The following is an 18,995-nucleotide window of genomic DNA, read 5'->3' as shown; positions in this document are numbered from 1 at the left end:
CTCCAGGATAGAACCCAATTTCTTTGGCTTGGTATTCCAGGAGGCTCATAACTCACCCTGTCCTCTCTGATTCCCCTTCTAGGCCTATCTTCTGTCACCTCCCCCTTCCCCCCCTGTCCTGGGTCCCCAGCCCCAGCTGGTACCAGTCTCATCCTCACTCTCTGTGCTCCTATCAAGTTCTCTAGATGCCCAAGGTCTCTCTTGCTTAGGGCCTGTGTCACACTGCTCCTTGTCCTGGAAGCACCAGCCCCTTTCTTTATCTGGCTAAAGTTTTCACATCTTCCCTTGAACACCATTGCTTCAGGGGAGGCCTTCCTTGCCTGACCCCACACACTAAGATAGGTAACCCATTGTGCACTCCCATGATACTCTGTGTTTTGCAACCATCTGCATGATTGTCACTATTTAATTAATTACTGGTTGATTCTTCCTCGCTCCCCTAGCGCCAGGAGACTATAAACCGCTTGAGCATTTGACTGTGCCTTTCTGGCCAGTTCTCCAACCCAAAGCCTGGCACCCTGTGCATGCAATTGTCTGCCTGGGTGACTGGAGGGCTTTGAATATGTCAGTCTGAGTAGGATCTTGATCCTGTAAGTGGGCAATAGGGACAGAAGATTGTCCCCCCTAGGATGGTGATTGGTGAAGTTTTGAGTTTCAGGAAGATTAGCTGGGGAGTTGCATGCAAGATGGAGTAGAGGCAGGTGGTATCAGGGACCAGGGGGGCTGGCAACAGTATACCCATGAGGGGCAGTTCTAAAATGAGTGACTTTCCCTCTCCCATCCCATATGCTTCTGATGGAGAGTCCAAGAGATGGAGTCAATTCATGCATAATTGAAAATGAACAGAATCCAGGAATGGGCTTATAATAAGCTCAGCACACAACTGTGAAATGACCTTACCTTATTGTGGGGAGGTTTTCTCCCACTTTCTGCTCTTTCCAAATATGTTCTTATTTCATTCCTTGGTCCCCATCTCCTCCTCTTCCAAGGGTGGAATCCAGAGGAGGATATTCTCTGTTTAGAATAACGTTCCTACCCGATAGGCTGCTGATTTGTTAATATTATTGTTATCCTCTACAATACATATGCAACTTTCAGATATCACATCTGGAGGCTTCTACCCCAGAGAAGAATAAAATTGCAACTGAAAGTGTCCAAAAAGTGGCTGGGTTTCTGAGTTTCAGACCAGCTAAATTGGCAGCTTTTTCCAGCTCTAATTTCTGTGATAGGAACAAGGAACCCCCTCTCATGGCTCTCTCTCCCCTGGCCCACGCTCTCCAGCCCAGTGATAAGTTAGGAAGCGGCTTTCTGCTCTTTGTTATACTGGGTTCTGCCCCATCTCTCTAAAGCAATCTTATAAATCATTGATGAGAATATTTCTATTTTTGTCTTAAATATCCTAGCCAAGAAAGCCTATGAATACTTTCCAAATCAAGTGCTGGCATTGCATGATGCTTCCTCATTGATGGCAGCCCCATTTCATTGTTTTTTCACTTCTTGGCTCTTCATCCATGTCAGCAATGCCAAGTTTCAGCTTGGGGGTGGGGCCTGACCCCAGTGCAGCACCCTCTGTGGCCTCCCTTTTTTGGGCAGAAGCTCCTTTTTTTCCCTTCTTTTCCATGACCCTCCCCCCCCCCCAGCCTCCATCTTAAACCTTTAAACCTCGAAATGCTATAAATTATGACTGGTATTTATTCTCAGTAAGGTTTCCTCCTTATGTCCATCCTGCCTCTGGAACCACCACCCTTCCATCCTGATTGTCATTTATTCTGTGCCTAGGAATTCAATTCACTTAAATATCAACCTACATTTGAAGGCATGAAGTTCTAGTATAAAAAAAGACCCTCTCCTGTAGTGCCTTCTAAACTCCACTAGTTTATAAGAACCATGTTTCCCTCATTCACCACTGTATTCTGGGCCTGACACATGGTAAGCACTCAACAAATATTTGTTGAATAATGTATAGAGGAATTAATGAATAAATGAAAGACCTAAAGGATTAGATTCCTTATACACTGGAGCTCCTCCATCCCTTAAAACCATCTGGACCTGACACTCTAAGATAGTTAATACAGGGTTTACTGAAGCTCATTGTTAGTCTCTACTGATCAAGTAATATGGTTCAAATGCATCTTTCATGATTGCCCTCAATTTGTTCAGATTTTTCTTTTACTCTGATTTTTCCTTAGCATTCATGTCAATAATTTATATCACCTGTCCCTTACCTATGCATTGCTTGGTTTGGTTCCTTCATCTGAGTAAGTCTTGTATTCCTGACCAGAGCAGAAACACCTGCAGGGAGGAACTATGTCCATTTACTTCATAGCCCAACTGCAAGACTTGATACAGTGGGTGTTTAATAAATGGCTTCCAACTGGCTGATGGAATGGATGGGTCCCAAGCCTGGCATCCACTTTTATTTTTAATGTTAGGAGTTAGAGGGTCAACCCAAGAGGGAATGCATACTATATTTTCGATACACTCTATCATGACTTACATAGCATCTCTGTCTGATAGCACAAAGTATTATAGATTCACAAGTTTTGTTTAATTGTGTGAGTACATAATAGGAAAAATGTTAGGTAAATAAAAATTATCCGGTAAATCTCTGGGTGATTTCCATTATGTCTTTGCAATACTTAGATCCTCTAGAGAAGCCATTCCTTGATATTTTGATGATTGTTTCAATAACATACATTTTTTGTGTGACTTCCATGCCAATGGGAAATGATGATCCAGGAACTATGGAACTGTTCATCAGTCCAATACAGATTGGATTGAAGCTCACCATAATCAACAATGGGGCTTCTTGCCATCAGTGCCATATTTCCTGCCCCCAAGGAGCTTATGGGGCTGGGGGAGGCAGATATATGCCTGTAGCTCAAAACCAAATGTTGTAAATATTTGAGCACATATAGAAGGATGAATTTACTTCTCATTAGGAGAATAATGAACACCTCACGCTGAAGTCAGCATTTACACCAAGACTTGAAAGAAGAATCTATTCTTACAAGCCAGGACTGTGCCTAATTTCTAGTAGGTGCTCCACAAATGTGTGTTGGCAGCCTGAGAGAAGACAGTGGTGTTCTAGGAGGATGGAAAGAGTGAGAAACAATAGAACAAGGAGAGCAAGGCTCATTTAGGGATGCAGTGAGTTATGTTCTGGGCCCAAAGCTGAAGCCTGCGGAGTCTGAGCCAATAACTGGGATGGCTCTGGTTGGTTGGTTGGAGGCTGAGTATGGAAGTCCTTGGGTTGAGCTGAGGATTTTAGACTTTAGTCAGAAGGCAATGGGAGTTCCTGAATGTGTTGGAGCAGGTCTGGGTTGGGCTTCAGTGAGGTTAGGCTGCATTGGTGAGAGGGCTGTGTTGGAGTGGAAAAAGCTGGGAGCAGGGGAATCCTTATGAGGATTTTGTTTTATTGTATGGATTACGTGAGATCAGATGTGTCCAATGTTTAGTGTAGCACTGGACCACAGAAAGCCCTCAAATGGACAGTCAATATCAGAAGACTCTACCTCATTGTAACTATTATTACTCTTTTGGGCATCACTGGTCATGTTGGGAGGGTGTCTCCCTGTGAGTATTCTACCTTTCCTAAGCCCTTGCCAGTTTATCTTCTATCTGACCACCTACCTCATTGATAAGATAAAGAAACACAAACGTTCCCCCAAGGCATGACTTTCGGTCTGATTCCTGATATTCTCCTGCATCAAATCCTGCCTTTTTTGACAAACTGGCATAGGAGAAATATCAGCAGGTGGCAAAGGTGCAAGCAGTTCCATTTAGGATTCATTCATTAGGTATACCCTGTAAAGACCTGGAATACAAAATAAGACTTGAACTCTGTTCTCAGACACTTTGCATGGGGGGAGGGAGGCACAGACATCTATATAGAAAATCACAGATCAGTGAAGCTGGTGATAAAGAGGCGTGGATGCAGTGCTGTGCGAACAGCCCAGGCTATGTTTGAGCTGAGTCAAGATGCAGGAGTCCATTTGGCAGACAAAGTAGGGAGGTATTCTGGCCAGAAGGAGGATTGGTGATCTGGGGAGTGTGGTATGTTGGGGAAACCCCAAGTAGCTCAGTAAAACCAGACTGTAGAGTTTCTCATCAAGAAGACATGAGATAACAAGTATTGGTGAGGATGTGGAAAAAGGTGAACCCTGTACACTGTTGGTTGGGAATGTAGATTGATTTAGCCACTATGGAAAACAATATGGAAGTTCCTCAAAAAATTAGAAATAGAACTACCATATGATCCAGCAGTCCCACTTCTACGTATACACTCAAAGGAAATAAAAACAGGATTTTGAAGAGATATCTGCTCTCCCATGTTTATTGCAGCATTATTCACAATAGCCAAGATATGGAAATAACCTAAGTGCCCATCAACAGATGAGTGGATAAAGTGTGGTATACGATATACAATGGATTATTATTCAGCCATGAAAAAGAAGGAAATCCTGCCATTTTTGACAATGTGGATAGACTTTGAGGACATTATGCTAAGTAAGAAAAGTCAGAGAGACAGATACTATAGGGTATCACTTACATGTAGAATCTAAAAAAGCCAGAATGGTAAAAAACAGAGAGTAAGGTTGTGGTTGCTAGGGAGCAGGGAATGGGAGAATAGGAGAGATGTTTCAGGGTATAAATTGCAACTAGCAGATAAATAAGTCTTGGAGATTTAATGCACAGTATGGTGAGGATAAACAACAATATTGTATTATAATAATCAAACTTGCTAAGAGACTAGATACTAATTATTCCTACCACAAAAAAGGAATAATTATGTGATAGAGGTGCTAACTATTGCTCAGTGGCAATCGTATTATAGTATATAAGTGTATCAGATCAAGGTGTTGTACATCTTGAATTTATACAATGTTATATGTCAAATACATTTCAATAAAAAATAGAAGAAACTATACTAATCCTAAAAAAAAAAAAGAGAGATTGTGGAGTTTCTAATGGGGCATTTGCATGTTGTAAAGGTGAAGTGTAAAGGTAAAGTGTAAAAGTAAAGGTGTAATAATGGAAAAATGGAAAAAAGGCACCGGGGCAGGTAAACTGGGAAAGCTTTTAATGTGTTATCCAGGTGCTCCTCAAATCACTTCCAAAGCATTACCATTTTCTCCTACAATGAGTCCTTAATATCAAGCTATGTATTATATTTCTTGTTATGAAACTAAAATGAAAAATGAACAACTTCTTTTATTTTACCAGATTTATATTCAATTTTCTTTTATCCCTTTTTTACTCTGGAGAGGGGTATTTAGTGTCAAACAGTTTCTGGTGTCATCAGCCCGGGGCATCACCTACAGCCCCATCTCCTCTCGTTGGCAGAGCTTTAACAGATGGGCTGTAAACAGCTGTCCCGAGTGAACCTGGGCAGCCTGTCCCCACAGCTACCTGAGGGGCTTGGTGGGTCCAGGTGCTCCTAATATGTGCTCCCAGCACTACTGCAGAGTGATGGTGGGAGGTGGCCCCCGCACAGCCATCTGAGAAGTGCTCGCAGAGTGTAGTGGGGGGGTGCATATGCTGACATCCACACCCTGCTGGCTTCTAGAACTGCCCTAGTGACTGTGGGACAGGATGGCCCCGTCCTGGGACCATTTGCAAGTGCCTTGGGTCCAACACTAGGTCTTGGTACCATCTGGGTCTAGGGGTAGTTCTTTGTTTTGTTTGTTTGATTCTTCATCTTGCATATATTCCTTCCCATTTCTGCTAAATGCCAAAGGACTAACGTGGGAATCTCAGATGTTATTTCCTCTGCCAAGTGAATGAACAGTTCAGCTTTTTCCTCATGGTGTCCAAGCGCCACGGGATGTGAACTGCTGACCCTCTAGTATCATTTCTCTCTCTCTCCCAAATTCAAACCCTTTTCTTTTTTCTGGTCAGGCAGTGTCTGATGTCTCATTTCCAATTGCACTCCTTCAAGCCTGTGGCTCTTGCATCTGCCTGTGATGGCCCCCTGCACCTCATCACGCACCCCATCACAGTCTGCTCATTCTTTGGGCCCCGGCTCAGGCTCCAACCTCTGTGAATGCCCTCCTGGCTTTTTGTGCCTGTGCATCTTTTCAGAGATCTGAATTGGGCTCCCCAAGAACATTTAAGGGTCTGAGAACTCAGATGGGAACCTCACTGTTAATTCATGCCCAGGAACATACTGAGTTCCCAAACTGCTCTATCAGCTTCCAAACGGTGGGAGCTTTGTTATTTCTTGTCTTCTTAGAGACAGCTGCATAGGACTGGCCGTAGGAATGGTAGTCAGCTAGGATGGCTTAACAGTGGGCTGATTTTTTTTGTTCTGTTTTGTTAATTTTTTTTGTCCCATTCAAAATAAGCATTTGGATGCAGAGAATCAAATATGAAATCCCAGCCTTTGAGCTCAAGGGGAGCTGGACAGGCATTTGCTACATTCTGACCTCCAGGCAGGGGTGTGTTCAACCCTCTAGGCAGATCCCTCCCCTCCCCTTCCTGGCAGCCTTCCTCGGCTGCCCTGTCTCTGAAATTGTATTTGGCAGAACTCAAGAGGTTTTTCTGTATGTCTGACCAAAACCTCTATCCTGGAGGGCCCAGTGTGCAGTCAGCTCTGTGCTAGGTTCCGACCCGGGGTGGGGAGGGGGGAAGGGGAAGACGGGAGAAACAGAAGACTTGGACCCTGCCTTTGGAATCTTGGGATATAGCTTCCAACCCCAGAACAGTGCCGGGGGGGAAGTTTGGACAGGCAGGGAGGCCAGGAGTGCCATTCCAGATGTGGGAGAGGAGCCTGTTTCCTTTTGCCTCTAGCACAAATCCTTTGTGATCTCTTCTCTCTGGATCTCTGTTTTCTTCTGTCAAATGGATATAACCAACTGCTCACTGGCGCACAGGATTGCAGGTCGGTGACTTGAGGCAATGTGAGGGGAGACGTGCTTCTGGATATAAGGGCGGCATCCTTGTGAGGAGTAGGCCCCCTGCTCACCCTATGAGTGAGTCAGTGCTGCTTCATCAAATTTAAACTTATCACCAGCTTTACGCTTCCAGTTTTCATCGATTGTGTGATGAGTGGGTTGTATTCTTTTTTTATTTTAATTTTTTTTAAAGATTTTATTCATTTATTTGACAGAGAGAGAGAGCACAAGCACAAGCAGGGGAAGCAGCAGGCAGACGGAGAGGGAGAAGGGAGCCTGATGCCGGGCTCGATCCCAGGACCCCGGAATCATGACCTGAGCCGAAGGCAGCCGCTTAAACGACTGAGCCACCCAGGCGCCCCTGTTTTTGAGGCTTCTGAAAAAAAATCATGGGGCAGTTATATGGTTAGGATATTGTTATAAGGTAGAACTGTACCAGTTCATCCTGGCAGGACCCCTTCCCAGAGCGCATGCGTGTGTGTGTGTGTGTGTGTGCCCGTGCGCCCGTGCTTGAGTGCGTGTGCGTGCGTACGTGCGTGCGTGCGCGTGTGTGCCGGGGAAGTCACATTGCAGGGTCTTCTGGCTGAAGAGGCATCTGGGAATGGTTGAGAAACATCAGTTACGAGGTTCGTGGCTTTTGGTCCATCACTTTTAAAACCAGCTATGAATAAGGCAGAACTTAGAGGGAGGTGCCCCAGAGGACCTGGAAGTCTAAACCCGGGGAAGGTGTGATTTGGAAAGTCCGTGTTTGTTCGTAAGCATCACATTGGCATAGGTAGAGCTGCTTTCTCCAGCTGCGGAAAGAAAAGCTGTGCTCGGGCCTGGAGGGCAGGAAGTGGACCCTGCGAAAGGGCTTGCGTTTGGAATCCAGTCTGTTTGGAATCAGATCAAGGATGCCTTTGGATAATGGAATTTGAGGCGCAAGCCTGCTCCTTCCTGTTTTACTGGGATTCTTAAGATCAGAGTATGAACTTTGGAAACTTGACTGTTTTTGCTTGCTTGCTTGCTTAATTAATTAAGTGCTCTGGCCTGCAGACAGACTTATAATTTTAATTAGTTGCTTATGATTTAGAAAGAGACTTCAGGAGGTCTGGGCACACTGGGCCCTTATTCCTAGGGCTGAGCAGACAGGTCATCGTGCACTCTGCAGGTCCACCCCACCGCCCACCTGCCTGGGCTTCTACGCACTTGAGTTTGCAGGCCTGAGGTGGTCGGCATTGGCGGGTCTCTGTGGTACTCGTATTTTGTCGGGATACAGGTAGTGTGCGTACCTCAAAACTATTGTCTTAGTTAAGCATAATCTGAACCTGAAGCAGCCACTTTCCACCCTTTGTGAGCTCTCGCAGTTTCTCCACTGCGTTTCCAAGTATGGGTGTTATGGACTGAATTTTGTGTCCCCCCCAAATTCATATATTGAAATCCTGACTCCCAGTGTGATAGTGTTAGGAGGTGGGGCCTTTGGGAGGGGAGTAGGTCATGAGGGTGGAGCCCTCATGAATGAGATTAAAGACCTTATAGAAGACATTGGGGAGGGTATGTGCTATGGTGAGCGCTGTGAATTGTGTAGGACTGTTGAATCACAGACCTGTACCTCTGAAACAAGTAATACATTATATGTTAAAAAAAAAAAAAAAAAGCAGGAAGGGAAAAATGAAGTGGGGGAAATCGGAGGGGGAGAGGTACCATGAGAGACCATGGACTCTGAGAAACAAACTGAGGGTTCTAGAGGGGAGAGGGGTGGGGGGATGGGTTAGCCTGGTGATGGGTATTAAAGAGGGCACGTACTGAATGGAGCACTGGGTGTTATACACAAACAATGAATCATGGAACACTACATCAAAAACTAATGATGTACTGTATGGTGATTAACATAACATAATAATAATAAAAAAAAGACCTTATAGAAGAGACCCCAGAGAGATCCCTTGCCCTTTCTGCCACCTGACTGAGATGGCTGTCTATGAGTCAGGAGGTAGGGCCTCACCAGACTTTGAATCTGCTGGCATTTTGATCTTTGACTTCCAGTCTCCAGAACTGTGGGAAATGAATGTTTGCTGTTGAAGCACCCAGTCTGTGGTATTTTTGTTATAGCCGCCTGAACAGACTGGAGACCCTGGGTATGATCTAGCAGCCAGTGGGCTTGAGCAGGGGAGAGAGCAGGGCTGTACTTGGCTGGATCATGGAAGCAGTAAGCAGTGTAAGCTTTAAAAGGAAGTTCACATAGTGGAGTTGGGGGCTGGATATACAGATCGATCCTGGGCTGGGAGTCTATAGGCAGATATGGAGAGCTTACAAGAGTGTGCTATATTTGAAACCCTGTTTGGCTCTTCAGATATAAATTCTCTAGAAATTTTGCCCCTATAGGGAAAAATAATTCCCCCTGTTCTGGCATAAGAAACTTGGGAGAAATGAAAATATATGTAATCCTGTTTTTAACATATATTTTCAGTAATATTGTCACTTAAAAATTTATGAGTGTAAACATTTATTAATTATAAATTGTTGATAATGTATGCATAGGATATGAAAACATAGAGCAGAGTCATATGCTTTCAGTAGAAAATGAGGAGTTCTTTATTTAAAAAGTTATATCTTTTTTAGAACATAGAACATCCATTTTGGATACTCAGGGAACCAGATCAGGGGATCTACTAACTAAGGCCCTGCAGCTCTGAAGCTCTATGAAAATGCATCTCCTTGTTTTCCATCTAGTAAGATGGCTAAACAATTCTCTAAAACTCTGTCTGTTCATTGGTTGTGCTGTCTCTAGCTGTGCTCTAACTAACATCGACTAAGAATTGCATTTTTCTCTCTCCTGACTTAGATTTAAATCTTGCAATCTCCACTGGGAAGTGAGCTGTATCATCTTGAGAAATCAGACCACAGAGCTGGGCCTGCCGCTGGCAGGCTGGGTCATCTTTAATCACTTAACCCTTCATATCAAAGGATGGGTTGTAGTAGCAGATTCCTCCTCAAGAATTTGCCATGGCAGATTTTCTCAAGGAAAAGCTGGGAGTTAAAATGAAGCAGAGTGTGTACAGCAAAAACCTTGCCTTGTAAGTTGACTTTTTATGCCTACACACTTGACGGGTTTTATGTGTATGCTCATGGAACTCTCTCTTATGGGCCGGTGTCCATGTCGGGGACATATGTGGCTGTGATGTGTACGTACATGTTATTTAACATGAGAATGTGCAGGGTGCCTGTGAGTGTGTGAATGTGTGTGGCTATGTTGTGTGTTTAAGGAAAATTCTTTCCTGTCTTACGGAATAAGATCCAGGCTGTTTAAGGCTGTTTGAAAACATGGCCACAATAATTCCCTTTATACCCTTGGCTAGGGCCCTCTTAAACAGACTCTGGATTTGTCCACGTGCTTTTGTTTTAGTCAATGGAACATTACCAGATGTGACACAGAGATCTGAAAGGCAGTTATACGTTGAAGTTGTCTTCTCCTTCTGCTCTTGGGAACCCTTAACCAACACAATGTTGAGGAACTGGGGCAAGCCTACTGGAGACATGTGGCTCAGTGACACCTGCCACCCCAGCTGACAGCCACCACCAATTGCCAGATAGTGAATGAAGCCATCCGGACCAAGCAGCCCGCATCCCACGTGTGAACTCTGTGCAGCAATAGGAGCGAGACTGGAGGAGGCTGGCGGGAAAACTGCCCTGCTGAGCCAAGCCCTCATTGCCCACCCACATAATCCTGAGTTAGCACTAAATGGTTGTTGTTTTACGTCACTAAAGTTTGGGATTGTTTGTTACACAGAAAAAGACCTTATTAACAGATCTGGTTGGTAAGAGAGGGAGAAGCCTCTCCATTGGAGGAAGAGGTGTTTGATGAGAACTTGTAGGCATGAATCACAAGAAGAGATGTAATTCCATGTAAACATTCTTTATAATCCTGTTCTTATTTTATGAGTTTAAAAACATAAAAATTAGCTCTTATTGGAGGACGTACTATTAATTCTCACACAGCAATGCACATTAACAAGTCAAGCATGGGCAGTGCCAGCATGCTCCAATAATACTTTACTGGGGCCTGGGGGAGAAAGCCAAAGAGAAACAAATCCAGGGAGGATGCTGAGAACGCTGCACTATAGAATCTGCGGAGAGGCTTTGACTTGCTCTTCAGAAGCGAAAGGATTCATCTCATCCCTGCTCTCAGTCCGTTTCCATGGGGTGGGCAGCACTCCGCATCTATTACCCAGGAGCTCACCCTGGGCATCTTGACTCCTTGAAGAACAGCGCCTATAAAATGAGGCCCTGAGAGAAACAAGATTCTCTTCCCTGCCTGAGGCCTGCCTTTCGGGAACCTGCCTCCTCTTTGGATAATTGACTCTAGGGATGATTGTCCCTCTCAAAGGAGACCATGTGCACTTCCAGGGACAAGACCTTTACCCTGCAGACCACAACAGGGTATTAGGATATAATGACCGGCCTATTCTAGATGGCTCTACTTATCTGTAGAAGCAGAGGTTGTGTGAGAAAATTCTGTGTGTGTGTGTGTGTGTGCGCGCGCGTGTGTGCGCGCACGCAAATGCAAGAATATTGGCTCAGAAGTCAGGGCACATGACTTTTGCAGTTCCAACTCCACTCCTACCTTATAAGAAATTTCTACTTGGTGTGACCTGAGGGAGTTTAGGGTAGAATCTAATCTGCTATTAATACCAGTACCTTGGGTCTGAAAGACATTTTATTTCTAAGAGTCCTGTCTTAAAACAAAGGAATACTCACAAACACCTTTGGCATTGGTTAACACCTAAATGGAAAATAGTGGATAAGATGGGGTAGATGCTTTGGAGCTCTTAGGGAACTCTGATGCACGTGTGGATACCAACACTTAATACATTTCATACTTTACGATTTATCTAGGCCTGGACCTGTCTAGCTTTCTTGCAAATGAATACATGTCACACACTGCTCAAAATCATGTGCTACATCAGTCAGGTAAAAGGCTCAATATGACTTATCTTTCTTCTTCTTTTTATTTTTATTTGGTAGATTTAAGGACATTATGTATAGGAGAGAAAAAAATGATTAGTTTAATTATATTACTATTAACACAAAAGAAATTGGCTTTGTTAAGTGTTAGCTATTGTCAAGCCCTATATGAAGCCCTTTATCCATTATTATTTATCCAGTAATCTGGTTGTAGTATTACTATTCCAGTTTTCCAGATAAGAAAACTGAGATTCTTAACTAGAAAGTTGAGCTGTCTCATGTATGGTTGCTGTTAACTGTCAGAAGTAAAACCTGAATACAGCAGGCCTGTCTGATGTTAAAGCACTGCCTTTATTTTTTAAAATTTTTTAAAGAATTTATTTATTTATTTGAGAGAGAGAGAGAGCATGAGTGGCGGGGAGGGGTACAAGGAGAGGGAGAAGCAGGCTCCCTGATGAGCAGGGAGTCTGACTAGGCGAGGCTCAATCCCAGGACCCTGGGATCATGAACGAGCTGAAGGCAGGCGCTTAACCGACTGAGCCACCCAGGTGCCCAGCACTCCCTTTGTTTTTATTTAAATTTATTATGAATGATTTCAACCACACAGAAAACTTTAGAGAACAATATAACAAACACTCATGTGCCCATCACCCAATTTTATTAGCTCTTAATATTCTATTATACTCACTTTATATTTCATGGTATTTTTTAAGGTGGGATATTTGTCTTTTTAAAATTTATGTGTAGAAATTCTTTATAGAGTCTGGATATTAATTCTGTGGATTGTAACTATCTTTATTTAGGGTGATAGCTAACAAGCAGAAATTTTCATTTATTTAAATGTAATCAAATATTTATGGTTGAGCTTTTTAGTCTCTTTAGGAATTTTTTTTGTGGTTAGTGATTTGTGGGTCCTATTTTTGAAATATTTTCCTTTGCTACCACCAAGATAGTCTCCTTTTTCAATTTTTAGAGAGTTTCCTCCCACATCTATCTGGAATTTAATGTTTGTGAATACAATGAGGTGGAGATCTACTTTCATCCCTCCAAGATGGAGAAGGACATACCCCAGAATACTTCACTCACGAGTCCCATCTTCACCCTCGTTCTACTTCTGTGCCATGTGAAAACTGCCTCTCAGCTCTGTGTTCTGTCTCATTGTTCTGTGGTCTGTTTGCTGTACCAGCACCACACTGTTGCTTCGTTAGAGAACTTGATATGGGCAGGGCACATCTCTTCACATCACTCTTCCATTTGTCCTTAGGTAATTTTGGCTTCTTACTCATGCATTTTAGGATCAGCTTGTGTAGCTCCGTAAAAAGCCCTGTTAGAATTTGGACTGTAATTGCATTGAATTAATATATTAATTTTGGAGTGGAATTGAACCTTTATACAATTGAGTCTTTCCAAGCATGCAAGTGGTATATCTTTCCATTTGTTTAAGTTTCTTTTATGATTCTCAGTAACATTTTGAAAATTTCCTCTTTAAAGTTCTTACATAGATTTTTCAGTTTTATTCTTGAGAAGTTCATCATTTTTCTTGCTAATGTAAGTGAGATATTTTTTCCTATTATTTCTTCACATTAGTGTATAGGAATGTTATCAGTTCTTTAAAGATTATCTTTTGTACATAAGAATTGCTTAATTTTCTTATTTTTTCTAATATTTGATAGATGCCTTCAGATTTTCTATATATACAAACACATTACCACAAATAAGGCTATTTTTTTACAATTTTATTTATTTGAGAGAAAGAGAGAACACAAATGGAGGCAGGGAGGAGCAGAGGGAGAAGCAGGCTCCCCACCGAGCAGGGAGTCTGATGTGGGGCTCAGTCTCAGGACCCTGAGATCATGACCAGAGCGCTGAAGGCAGCTGCCTAGCCAACGAGCCACCCAGGTGCCCCTAAGGCTAGTTTTTAATCTTCTTTTCCATTTCTTATATCTCATTCCTTAATCTTGATATTATTACTTGGCTAGGACATCTAGTATAAATGCTTTTTGTGTGCCTATTGAGAAAGTCATGTGATATATCTCCTTTGTATTAGAGCATCCTTATATACCTTTGATAAAAGTGTTTTTGAAATATTTTGTAATAGTTCATGAAAATTATTTGCTTGTATTTTATTTAGGATTTTTATATCTGTGTTCGTAAGAATGGTTTATAATTTGATTACTTGTACTACCTTTGTCACATTTTGGTATCAGTAGATGAGATGGGTAACTTTATCTTATTTTTCCTTTTTCTGAAATATTTTGTACAAGATATGAATTGTCTGCTCCTTATAGATTTGTTAAGTTACCTTTAAAATTGTCTGCATCTGGTGTTTTTGGGGAAGGAGATTTTGATAACTGATTCTGCTTCTTCAGTAGTCATTAATTTGTTCAAATTTTCTATTTCTTCTTGAGTCAACTTTGGTCATTTATATTTTTCTAGAAAACTTCCCTTTCATACACATTTTGTGGTTGCCTCCAGGCGGGTGTAAGCATTGAGGTTCTTGTTCAGTGTTGTTGATATGGAGGGATTTCATAGCCAATCACAGAATCTGTGGTTGTCTAGCTTCACTTTCTGGCCACAAATCTTTGACCTTTCCCCCTCTAATTTCACTGTCTAATATCCTCACAAGCCTGTTGCCCCTGGCAGCAGGCTACCATTTTCCCCTGACCTCCTTTTGCTTATATGGGAACTCTGCCCAGCCCTGGCTTCATGCAGTGATTCTAGTGGGGTTTCTTTCTAACTTGGGAATCTCTATTCATTAACTGGCAGAAGCCAAGGTCTAACATACCAGTCCTGCTTCCATCTCAGGCTGCAGCAGACCCATGGGTCTGTTCAATCCCTTGATTTTCTGTTCTTTTTCTGGTTCACAGCAATTGTTACCTTGTTTTTGAGCTTGGCAATGGTTTTATTGGTTTTCTCTTTAAAAATTTTAACTGTTTGTAGCAGAGAGGGTTGTTAAATATGGAAGTCATTGAGTTGTCTTGAATGGAAGTTTCTCAGCACCTACTTTTGACCACTGGACTATAGTGCCTCTTCAATTAATCACTCCTTTAGACAATATCCAATCATCTATCCAGGAAATTGATGAATTATGCACAGCTTCCTGCTCCCTGGATTGAAGTAAGTGAAGTCTCTTTTGCTGAGATTACCCTTCTTCTGGACTAGCACATAAATAGAAGGGGAGGTCATGAAATCCATCTATGAGGGTCTTTAGATGTCATGAGTCCACTTGCCCCTCCTCCTTGCTCCTCACACCCTCCACTGAGAGAGGAGGAAATAGAAGTTCAGGGAGCTAAAATTATTGGAGCAGAGCTTCTCTAGGTAATGAGAGACATGGGACTAGAACATCTGGATAGCCTGATTTCAAACCCAACATTTCCCCCACAAGATTAGTGGTTCTCAGCTTTGGTGGCACATTAGTAACACTGGAGATCACTTAGACATCCTAATACCCAGCCCGAATGGATTGAAAATTTTAGAGGTTGAGGTCCAGACTTCTTTATTTTTTCTAAGCTTGCCAGGTGCTTTCTGAGGCACAGTGAGACTGAGGATCCCCACACTGGGTGATGTCCTCTCTCTTGTTTAGTCAAGCCTCCCTTTACCTTCTGTGGTTTTTTTTTTTTTTCCCTAAGGGCAACCTTCACCCTACAAATAAGTGACCCTTCACCCTACAAGCTGGGTCATTATTGCTCTCTCCATCTTACCCTATTCTCTAGTTTCCTCCTCCCTCCCCTTTGTTTTTGATGATTAAAATTTTCAGCAGAGGATGTCTGTTTTGTTGCTTCTTGATCATCATCATAACAATAACAGACTACTCTTAATTGCTCATTTAAAAACAACACATTATTTTCCTTGGTGAGTGTGTAGATGAAATATATGTGTGCACACACACAAACATACACACACAAAGGCATATCAGAGGGGCCTGAACACTAAATAATCACATAGTGTGTTCTGTGCTTACAGTTGTGTTAATCTTTGGCCTAAGAGCACATATGTGCCACAGTAACTAGACACTGGCGTAAGTGTGGGGCTTTTCTAGTTCATTGCTTGCTTCCCCCAGTGTGAGCTGGTCACTTTTCTGAATCTTGCGCTTGTCATTCCCTTTATTTATTTTTTTTAAAGATTTTATTTATTTATTTGAGAGAGAGAGGATGAGAGAGAGAGAGAGCACATGAGAGGGGGGAGGGTCAGAGGGAGAAGCAGACTCCCTGCCGAGCAGGGAGCCCGATGTGGGACTCGATCCAGGGACTCCAGGATCATGACCTGAGCCAAAGGCAGTCACTTAACCAACTGAGCCACCTAGGCGCCCTTGTCATCCCCTTTAAAACATAGTTTTATTATATATGTACATTTCTTTTTTTTTTTTAAAGATTTTATTTATTTATTTGAGAAAGAGAGAATGAGAGACAGAGAGCACGAGAGGGAAGAGGGCCAGAGGGAGAAGCAGACTCCCCACTGAGCAGGGAGCCCGATGTGGGACTCGATTCCGGGACTCCAGGATCATGACCTGAGCCGAAGGCAGTTGCCTAACCAACTGTACATTTCTAAGATTATGTTGCTTGGTTGGTTATTTTTAATTTCTTAGAAAAGAAATCATGTTGCCAGTAGTCTCCTGGAAGCAATTTTTTTCAAAAATATTGTATTGCCAAGAGTCAACCATATTGTTGTGTGTAGCTACAGTTCATTAGTTTTGAGTGCCTCACAATATTTCATTGTGGAGTACTCTAGAATTTACTTATCAAGTTGGAATGTTTCCAAATTTTTGCTTCCAAGAATAGTACTACTATGAATACTTTTGTACATCCTTCCTGGTGCACATATGTACAAGTGTCTCTTGAGCATATACCTAGAAGTGGAATTTGGGGGTTGTAGGATATATGACATAGGACTACTTAACTTGAGATAATGCCAAATTTTTTTTCCAGTAAGGTTTTACTGGTTTACTCTCCCCCGGCAATCCTATGTATTCATATAATTTCTAACACTTGATAATGGCATCTTTCTTCATTCGGCCAATCAAATGGGTATCAAAAGCATCTCATTATGCATTTCCTTGATATTTCCTCAAAAGTTTATTGGCTAGGGGCGCCTGGGTGGCTCAGTCATTAAGTGCCTGCCTTCGGCTCAGGTCATGATCCCAGGACCCTGGGATCGAGCCCCGCATCTGGCTCCCTGCTCCGTGGGAAGCCTGCTTCTCCCTCTCCCACTCCCCCTGCTTGTGTTCCCTCTCGCTGTCTCTCTCTCTGTCAAATAAATAAACAAAATATTTAAAAAACAAAAAATAAAAAAGTTTATTGGCTATATATATATATTTATTCTTCTGTGAGATGGTTGTTTGTGTCTTCTGTCTCTATCATTTTTTTTTCTCATTATGGATTTATCATAGTTTTTTTTTGTGTGTGTATTTTCCACACTAATCCTTAGTTGATGGTACGTGTGGCAAATATATTTTTCCAATTTGTAATTTATCTTTTCCTGTATTGCATTTGTTAAGGTCACATTTTGGGCATCTTCTTTCCCTTTTTTGATATCTCCCTCCATTTAACACCATTAGCTGTCCTCCCCCCCCCGCCAAAGACCCAACACTTGACATAGTCATTTGATATATTCTGTAATGTCTTATATTTTGGTTTCACGATTTCCGGTAACTATCTGTTAAACATGTGTTAGGATCCCAGTGGTGGATGAATATCCCAAAGTATTTATTTGCACTTTCATAGGGGGGTACTGAGGCTTAGGACTGTGGCTGGGAAGAAATATTTCCAGGCAGAGGGGCCACCCTCTCTCAGCCCAAAGCTGTCTACACCCACTGCTCCATGGGTAGCTGAAATATGTTCAGGAGTCACATCTTATAGAACTCTTCTGAAATACAATTCCCCAGGAAGCTTTCATTTTTCCCCAAGTAGTAAAACTCCCACTTCCTGATAGTTACAAAGATAGGTTTTGTTGTCATAATGCTTTCTCTGTATGCTGCTTTGCAATCAGAGTTTTCACCACTCAATGGATCCATCACTGAGCAGCACATTACAGCAAACGCATATCCGTTTGCCTCTATTATTGTCATAATCAAAAGGCGGGGCTACATTGAAATATTTGCTTCGTGCATGCATATCTGTTATCCGAAGGGCCCTTTAACCTAAATGGTGTGCTTTCTGTAATGTCTTCGGTTAATGAATGGGTCTGTGAGGGCCTCAGAGCAGTGCAATGTGGGAAGAACGCTATAATTTCTTTTTAACATGCAGGAATTCTGAATACGAGAAAATGCATGCCAAATTTTATTGCTTCTAAATCTGAATAATTGTATTTCTGGGCTGTGCATCTGGGTAGATAATAAAGCCACAAAACAATTTAATGAAACATATAAAAAATAAAATGACATTACTAAATATTATAATATGAAGAAACTATTTTTTGCATATTGTCACCTAATCTTTCAACCATATAGCAACAAATAATGCAACCATAATTGAAAGTTTTATTATCCATCTGAGTAAATTGAGCTCAAATTTACCTTGTTCTCGTTAGTTGGTGGGCAAGCCTATTGGGGCTACTGACAGGATTTCATTTTCGTGGTGGATTATTTTTTTTTTGCCCTTTCTGTGGAATCTAAAGTGGTCAATAAATAGCCCTGCTGCTTAATCGATTCTGAACTCAGCTCTTCAGAAAGCCACTCCTCGGCCCTGTGACCCATGCTGGCAGCCAGCCGTGTATTTGCTGAGTTTCAGAAACTGGCTCCCGCCTTCCTGGTCCTAAAGCCCCACAAACATGCCAAGGAGCCCAGTGTCTTTACTCCCGGTTCGCTGCAGGCCATATTTCCTGATTCCACTCATATACCTACAGAGGGCACGCTCCATGTGCCATGGGAGGAATTGGCATGGAGTCTGAGGGGAGAGTGGGAAGATGCCGACTGGTGCTGGCCTGTTGGGAAGGTCTCTCCTTCTGCTTTGCTGAAGGTCCCCAACCTGCCTCCGTGGCATAGGGTGGGGTGCAGGCTGTGCCACAGGAAGAACCCTGCCCTGGCATTTTGGATCTAGAGACCCACATGTTAGCGCACAGTGTAGGGGACTCAGGCCCACTTGTTCTCAGGGTAGGCCGTGGACTGGGGGTGCTGCCAAAAGCCTCGGGAAAAGACAGCACATCTCTCTGAGGCAGCTG

The 18,995-nt window shown here is 42.6% G+C and overlaps 1 long non-coding RNA gene across 1 annotated transcript in view; it reads left to right on the top strand.

The window, feature by feature from the left end:
- The window catches only part of LOC118521132 (uncharacterized), a 175,525-nt gene that overhangs the window by 14,331 nt on the left and 142,199 nt on the right, over positions 1 to 18,995 (top strand). Inside the window, exon 3 of the long non-coding RNA XR_004910005.2 lies at positions 9,721 to 9,952. This is a non-coding gene — a long non-coding RNA (uncharacterized LOC118521132). The remainder of the gene's footprint in view (positions 1 to 9,720; positions 9,953 to 18,995) is intronic.

Source organism: Halichoerus grypus, chromosome 13, assembly GCF_964656455.1.
Source record: "Halichoerus grypus chromosome 13, mHalGry1.hap1.1, whole genome shotgun sequence".
NCBI lineage: Eukaryota > Metazoa > Chordata > Mammalia > Carnivora > Phocidae > Halichoerus > Halichoerus grypus.
Note: the sequence above shows the minus strand (reverse complement) of the source record. Positions and strands in the feature narration are given on the sequence as shown.